The sequence below is a fragment of the Palaemon carinicauda genome, chromosome 8 (genome assembly GCF_036898095.1).
Source record: "Palaemon carinicauda isolate YSFRI2023 chromosome 8, ASM3689809v2, whole genome shotgun sequence".
Taxonomy (NCBI): domain Eukaryota; kingdom Metazoa; phylum Arthropoda; class Malacostraca; order Decapoda; family Palaemonidae; genus Palaemon; species Palaemon carinicauda.
In genome coordinates, this window is record NC_090732.1 from 176,304,471 (window position 1) to 176,311,970 (window position 7,500).

The 7,500-nt window shown below is 36.0% G+C and overlaps 1 protein-coding gene and 1 long non-coding RNA gene across 2 annotated transcripts in view; both read right to left on the reverse strand.

The window, feature by feature from the left end:
* The window catches only part of LOC137645587 (Parkinson disease protein 7 homolog), a 420,232-nt gene that overhangs the window by 196,761 nt on the left and 215,971 nt on the right, over nt 1–7,500 (reverse strand). The gene's annotated exons all lie outside the window — the stretch shown is intronic.
* LOC137645110 (uncharacterized) overlaps nt 311–7,500 on the reverse strand; it is a 10,396-nt gene continuing 3,206 nt past the window's right edge. The window contains exons 2-3 of the long non-coding RNA XR_011045291.1: nt 596–640; nt 311–478 (exon numbers count right to left, since the gene is read on the reverse strand). This is a non-coding gene — a long non-coding RNA (uncharacterized lncRNA). The remainder of the gene's footprint in view (nt 479–595; nt 641–7,500) is intronic.

Sequence of the window (7,500 nt, forward strand, 5' to 3'; positions counted from 1 at the left end):
ATAATATATTTAACTTTTCTTCCATGAAGGGCTACTCTGGGCAGTACAGTCACCTGTTTTCTTTTCATTAATTAAAGACTGAAATCAAAATACCCTATAAAGTTGAAAAAACTTTGCCAATATTGAAGACTGCTGAATAAAGTTCTATTATTAATCAATGAAAGTTTGCCTGCCTACATCACAAACTGTCTAGGAAGATAGAATCATAGAATGACCATAAATTACTAGTCTTATGTTCTGATAATCCAGCGAGAACACTTGAAAAAAAATGCTAAATTTTAAAAAAAAAAAGTGAAAAATTAAAAACTTGCAGCAGGAGACACATCCCGGGCAGCAGCAGAGACAGCGCGGACAGCAGCAAAGACATCACAAGCAGCAGAAGAGACAGCACACGCAGCAGGAGTGACTAGTTTTCTAACATTGAACAGCCGCACTCTGGAGCCTTTTACGATACCTAGCAACAGCCTTCACAGCCGAGCTAGCAGAGGGAGAAGGCAGGCATGGATCTTGTGGGTTACTGGTGGAAGATTGGTGATGTCATGGCAAGTAGTAAATTAATATTAACATAATATACTGTAGTATTTTTTTGACATACCTTTTATTCGAAGAGCTGCTATGTCTTTTAAGTAATCAGGTATCACTGAAATCAGAACAAAAATAAAATGTTGTGCTATAAACATCCTTTTCAAAAAGTGCTTAAATGGATATGAATTTTATCACTAAAACTTGAATATTGTATTTCCTAAAATTAAGGTTTCCTTACAGTACAACAAGAAGTATTTCATATTAGAATTAATTATACAAATCAATTAAACAATCTTATAATAATTAGAAATAACAATTTAATAACCCTGGATAGGTAATGTTATTTCACCACCTTAGATAGGTTTTGATGGGTCGATTTTAACCCGGTCCAAACAAATTCATTAAAAATTAATTTGTAAGCCAATTCAATACCTTCTTAAATAAAAAAAAAAGATTCAAAGAATGTTCTAATATAAAAAAAGAATAGATAAAAGCTATGTACAAAATAAACATTTTTTACAAATAAATTAAAAAAAAAGTATAAAAAATTACCACAAAAATATTCACCTAAAATCTAAATAAGAAAATAAACAAACTATTTTAAGCACTTATTCTACGATAATTGAGCACTCTTTGGTAAGATCCAGGGTGGAAGGGGGTGGGGGGGGGGGAGTTGGAGGATCAACAAGGTATCTCTTCCTAAAATGAGAAAAAAACTAAATGTTTTTTTGGGCCAAAAAAATATCAATACTCTTTTCAACATTTATTTTCGGTAGGTAAATAATAGTTGTTGAAATTTTTACAGAATATCGTATTACCTTGCAATAAAAATGTGTTAAAAGGTCAAAATGGCTGCCAACCACACTACCTTGTGAGGCCAGACCTGTTACCTGAAAGGGAGAAAGATATGTCAATATCAGCGAAGTATTTACTTATATAATTGTTAGAGGATTTGCATAGAAATATTATGGTAGATAGTATGAAGTTTATAGATTATTTAGCATTTAAAAATAGAATAATGATCATAATTAAATTATTATATAGGTACAAACTTACAAAAACCTGAAAAATAATAAACTATTTTATAAAAACATAGGGGGCAGAAGACATTCACAAACACTTTACAACAAACCTACTTTTTTATACGCGCCTAAAACCTACTACACATTCGATAATTATATAAAAACTTTGATATTTCACAACTTGCCTTAACCAGGCTTTCAGAATTACCTTACAGAAATGTGCTATGAACCTGACCACTATACAGCAATTTGTACCTCAAGATATACTTCTATGCAATCAAGTTTTTTACCCCCAAAATACCTGACACATTAAGACCTACCTAAATACCATCAAGTCCAAAGTTCTATAAAGTCATTTGACTTAAGATTGCAAAATGTATTTCATCTAAAGATAACCAACAAAAAAAGTACCACTTAATCTACTGTATCACTATTCCTGTATTATCCCCCTTTGCATTTTTAGAGCCATTGATACTAATGTAATATGTTGAAACTATTTCAACCGCAGGAAATATTATCATTAAGTTCTAAAGGTGCTTTTCCCTTTCAGTACAAGCAGGAGACTTTAAACCAATGGTGTTATGGTCATAGTTAGCCATGCTTATAAAATTTTGTAGTGTATTGAAGCACACCATGTATGAAGCATGTTGCCACTGTCTCACCACGATGAGGTCATGACCTTTGAGACAGGGGGGACGTCCACAACAAGATCAGTACCATGCACCCACCTCCATGTGTTGCGAGCACATGTTGGGAGCACATGTCACCAACACTTGAGCGTCTCTGGAACCCCAAACCAGAGCGGATCAAAGTAGTAACAATCAAGAGGTTTGTGATCACCCCAAGATTGAGACTACCCCGACAACCGAAACCTTATGTTGAGGGGGTTCTAAGTCCCTCGCTATAAGATAACGGAACCGTTTACTAGCCGGTTTCTGGCGAAATGACTTTCGCCAGAAACCGGATGTTCCAATACGCCTTTAACACTGTAACCAACCCGTGACAGAGTCACAGAAGTAAGCCAGGAATCAGCGTGATCCGCGCATAAGCGCTATGATGTGCCTTTACACCTCACTGAGCCCAGACAGGCTCAGCCAGGAATCAGCACATTAGGTCACAGGTCAGCTAGGAATCGGCATACTTTTGCAAGTCTTTCCTTTCAGCCTAACTGACCCGGACACCATCACGCCTTTAACACTGTAACCAACCCGTGACAGAGTCACAGAAGTAAGCCAGGAATCAGCGTGAATCGCGCATAAGCGCTATGATGTGCCTTTACACCTCACTGAGCCCAGACAGGCTCAGCCAGGAATCAGCACATTAGGTCACAGGTCAGCTAGGAATCGGCATACTTTTGCAAGTCTTTCCTTTCAGCCTAACTGACCCGGACACCATCACGCCTTTAACACTGTAACCAACCCGTGACAGAGTCACAGAAGTAAGCCAGGAATCAGCGTGAATCGCGCATAAGCGCTATGATGTGCCTTTACACCTCACTGAGCCCAGACAGGCTCAGCCAGGAATCAGCACATTAGGTCACAGAGGTCAGCTAGGAATCGGCATACTTTTGCAAGTCTTTCCTTTAAGCCTAACTGACCCGGACCTTGGAGATAAAAAGTGGGAAGTAAAGTAATAAGTGATATAGACTCTTAGAGAATGTTAGTAAAGGATTTGGTTAAAGTCTCCTGCAATTGATCATTAGCATACCTTCATAATCTAGCAATGATACCTAACTCAGTATATCTAATTCGTTGCTTTGACTGTTGCTTCCTTTCTATATAGAGGACTACTTTTTGACTATCACTATCAATACTTTCTTTACATATATCACCGTCTACTTTGAGTCCTTATGTCTATTTTCTTCCTCAGAGGACTAGGCTACTCTGTCAATATATTTAACTTTTCTTCCATGAAGGGCTACTCTGGACAGTACAGTCACTGGTTTTCTTTTCATTAATTAAAGACTGAAATCAAAATACTATATAAAGTTGAAAAAACTTTGCCAATATTGAAGACTGCTGAATAAAGTTCTATTATCAATCAATGAAAGTTTGCCTGCCTACATAACAAACTGTCTAAGAACATAGAATGACCATAAATTACTAGTCTTTTGTTCCGATAAAAAACTAATGTTAAATAAAAAAAAAAAGTGAAAGATTAAAAACTTGCAGCAGGAGAGACATCACGGGCAGCAGAAGAGACGTCATGGGCAGCAGAAGAGATGTCATGGGCAGCAGAAGAGACAGCACACGCAGCAGAAGAGACAGCACACGCAGCAGAAGAGACAGCACACGCAGCAGAAGAGACATCACACGCAGCAGGAGTGATTAGTTTTCTAAGACATTTGACAGCCGCACTCGGTAGAACTTCAAAAGTTCAAACCTTTAGAAAATATTTTTTGTTGTGTAATTAATCCCTAATACAATAAAAACGAACGCACAAAAATGTCGGGTAAATAAATCCCGAATACAATGAAAACGAATGCACAAAAATGTCGGGTAAATAAATCCCGAAGACAATGAAAACTAACGCACAAAAATGTCGGGTAAATAAATCCCGAATACAATAAAAACGAACGCACAAAAATGTCGGGTAAATAAATCCCGAATACAATAAAAACGAACGCACAAAAATGTCGGGTAAATAAATCCCGAATACAATAAAAACGAACGCACAAAAATGTCGGGTAAATAAATCCCGAATACAATAAAAATGAACGCACAAAAATGTCGGGTAACTAAATCCCGAATACAATAAATATGAACGCACTAAAATGTCGGGTAAATAAATCCCGAACACAATAAAAACTAACGCACAAAAATGTCGGGTAAATAAATCCCGAATACAATAAAAATGAACGCACTAAAATGTCGGGTGAATAAATCCCGAATACAATAAAAACGAACGCACTAAAATGTCGGGTAAATAAATCCCGAATACACTAAAAACGAACGCACAAAATGTTGGGTAAATAAACCGGAATACAATAAAAATGAAGGTACAAAAATGTCGGGTAAATAAATCCCGAATACAATAAAAACGAACGCACAAAAATGTCTGGTAAATACCGAATACAATAAAAACGAACACACAAAAATGTCGGGTAAATAAATCCCGAATACAAACGCACAAAAATGTCGGGTAAATAAATCCCGAAAACAAACGCACTAAAATGTCGGGTAAATAAATCCCGAATACAAACGCACAAAAATGTCGGGTAAATAAATCCCGAATACAGACGCACAAAAATGTTGGGTAAATAATCCCGAATACAGACGCACAAAAATGTCGGGTAGATAAATCCCGAATACAAACGCACAAAAATGTCGGGTAGATAAATCCCGAATACAAACGCACAAAAATGTCGGGTAAATAAATCCCGAATTCAAACGCATTAAAATGTCGGGTAGATAAATCCCGAATACAAACGCACTAAAATTTCGGGTAAATAAATCCCGAATACAAACGCACTAAAATGTCGGGTAAATAAATCCCGAATACAAACGCACTAAAATGTCGAGTAAATAAATCCCGAATACAATGAAAACTAACGCACAAAAATGACGGGTAAATAAATCCCGAATATAATAAAAACGAATGCACATAAATGTCGGGTAAATGAATCCCGAATACAGTAAAAACGAACGCACAAAAATGTCGGGTAAATGGATCCCGAATACAATGAAAACGAATGCACAAAAATGTCGGGTAAATAAATCCCGAATACAATAAAAACGAACGCACAAAAATGTCGGGTAAATAAATCCCGAATACAATAAAAACGAACGCGCAAAAATGTCGGGTAAATAAATCCCGAATACAATAAAAACGAACGCAAAAAATGTCGGGTAAATAAATCCCGAATACAATAAAAACGAACGCACAAAAATGTCGGGTAAATAAATCCCGAATACAAACGCACAAAAATGTCAGGTAAATAAATCCCGAATACAAACGCATTAAAATGTCTGGTAAATAAATCCTGAATACAAACGCACTAAAATGTCGGATAAATCAATCCCGAATACAGACGCACAAAAATGTCGGGTAAATAATCCCAAATACAAACGCACAAAAATGTTGGGTAAATAAATCCCGAATACAAACGCACTAAAATGTCGGGTAAATAAATCCCGAATACAAACGCACTAAAATGTCGGATAAATCAATCCCGAATACAGATGCACAAAAATGTCGGGTAAATAAATCCCGAATACAGACGCACAAAAATGTCGGGTAGATAAATCCCGAATACAAACGCACAAAAATGTCGGGTAGATAAATCCCGAATACAAACGCACAAAAATGTCGGGTAGATAAATCCCGAATACAAACGCACAAAAATGTCGGGTAAATAAATCCCGAATACAAACGCACTAAAATGTTAGGTAGATAAATCCCGAATACAAACGCACTAAAATGTCGGGTAAATAAATCCGAATACAAACGCACTAAAATGTCGGGTAAATAAATCCCGAATACAAACGCACTAAAATGTCGGGTAAATAAATCCCGAATACAAACGCACTAAAATGTCAGGTAAATAAATCCCGCATACAAACGCACTATAATGTCGGGTAAATAAATCTCGAATACAATAAAAACGAACGCACTAAAATGTCGGGTAAATAAATCCCGAATACAATAAAAACGAACGCACTTAAATGTCGGGTAAATAAATCCCGAATACAATAAAAACGAACGCACTAAAATGTCGGGTAAATAAATCCCAAATACAATAAAAACGAACGCACTAAAATGTCGGGTAAATAAATCCCGAATACAATAAAAACGAACGCACTGAAATGTCGGGTAAATAAATCCCGAATACAATAAAAACGAACGCACTAAAATGTCGGTAAATAAATCCCGAATACAATAAAAACGAACGCACTAAAATGTCGGGTAAATAAATCCCGAATACAATAAAAACGAACGCACTAAAATGTCGGGTAAATAAATCCCGAATACAATAAAAACGAACGCACTAAAATGTCGGGTAAATAAATCCCGAATACAATAAAAACGAACGCACTAAAATGTCGGGTAAATAAATCCCGAATACAATAAAAACGAACGCACTAAAATTTCGGGTAAATAAATCCCGAATACAATAAAAACGAACGCACTAAAATGTCGGTAAATAAATCCCGAATACAATAAAAATGAACGCACTAAAATGTCGGGTAAATAGATCCCGAATACTGTACAATAAAAACGAACGCACTAAAATGTCGGGTAAATAAATCCCGAATACTGTACAATAAAAACGAACGCACTAAAATGTCGGGTAAATAAATCCCGAATACTGTACAATAAAAACGAACGCACTAAAATGTCGGGTAAATAAATCCCGAATACAATAAAAACGAACGCACTAAAATGTCGGGTAAATAAATCCCGAATACTGTACAATAAAATCGAACGCACTAAAATGTCGGGTAAATAAATCCCTAATACAATAAAAACGAACGCACTAAAATGTCGGGTAAATAAATCCCGAATACAATAAAAACGAACGCACTAAAATGTCTGTAATTAAATCCCGAATACAATAAAAACGAACGCACTAAAATGTCGGGTAAATAAATCCCGAATACTGTACAATAAAAACGAACGCACTAAAATGTCGGGTAAATAAATCCCGAATACTGTACAATAAAAACGAACGCACTAAAATGTCGGGTAAATAAATCCCGAATACAATAAAAACGAACGCACTAAAATGTCGGGTAAATAAATCCCGAATACAATAAAAACGAACGCACTAAAATGTCGGGTAAATAAATCCCTAATACAATAAAAACGAACGCACTAAAATGTCGGGTAAATAAATCCCGAATACAATAAAAACGAACGCACTAAAATGTCGGGTAAATAAATCCCGAATACAATAAAAACGAACGCACTAAAATGTCGGTAAATAAATCCCGAATACAATAAAAACGAACGC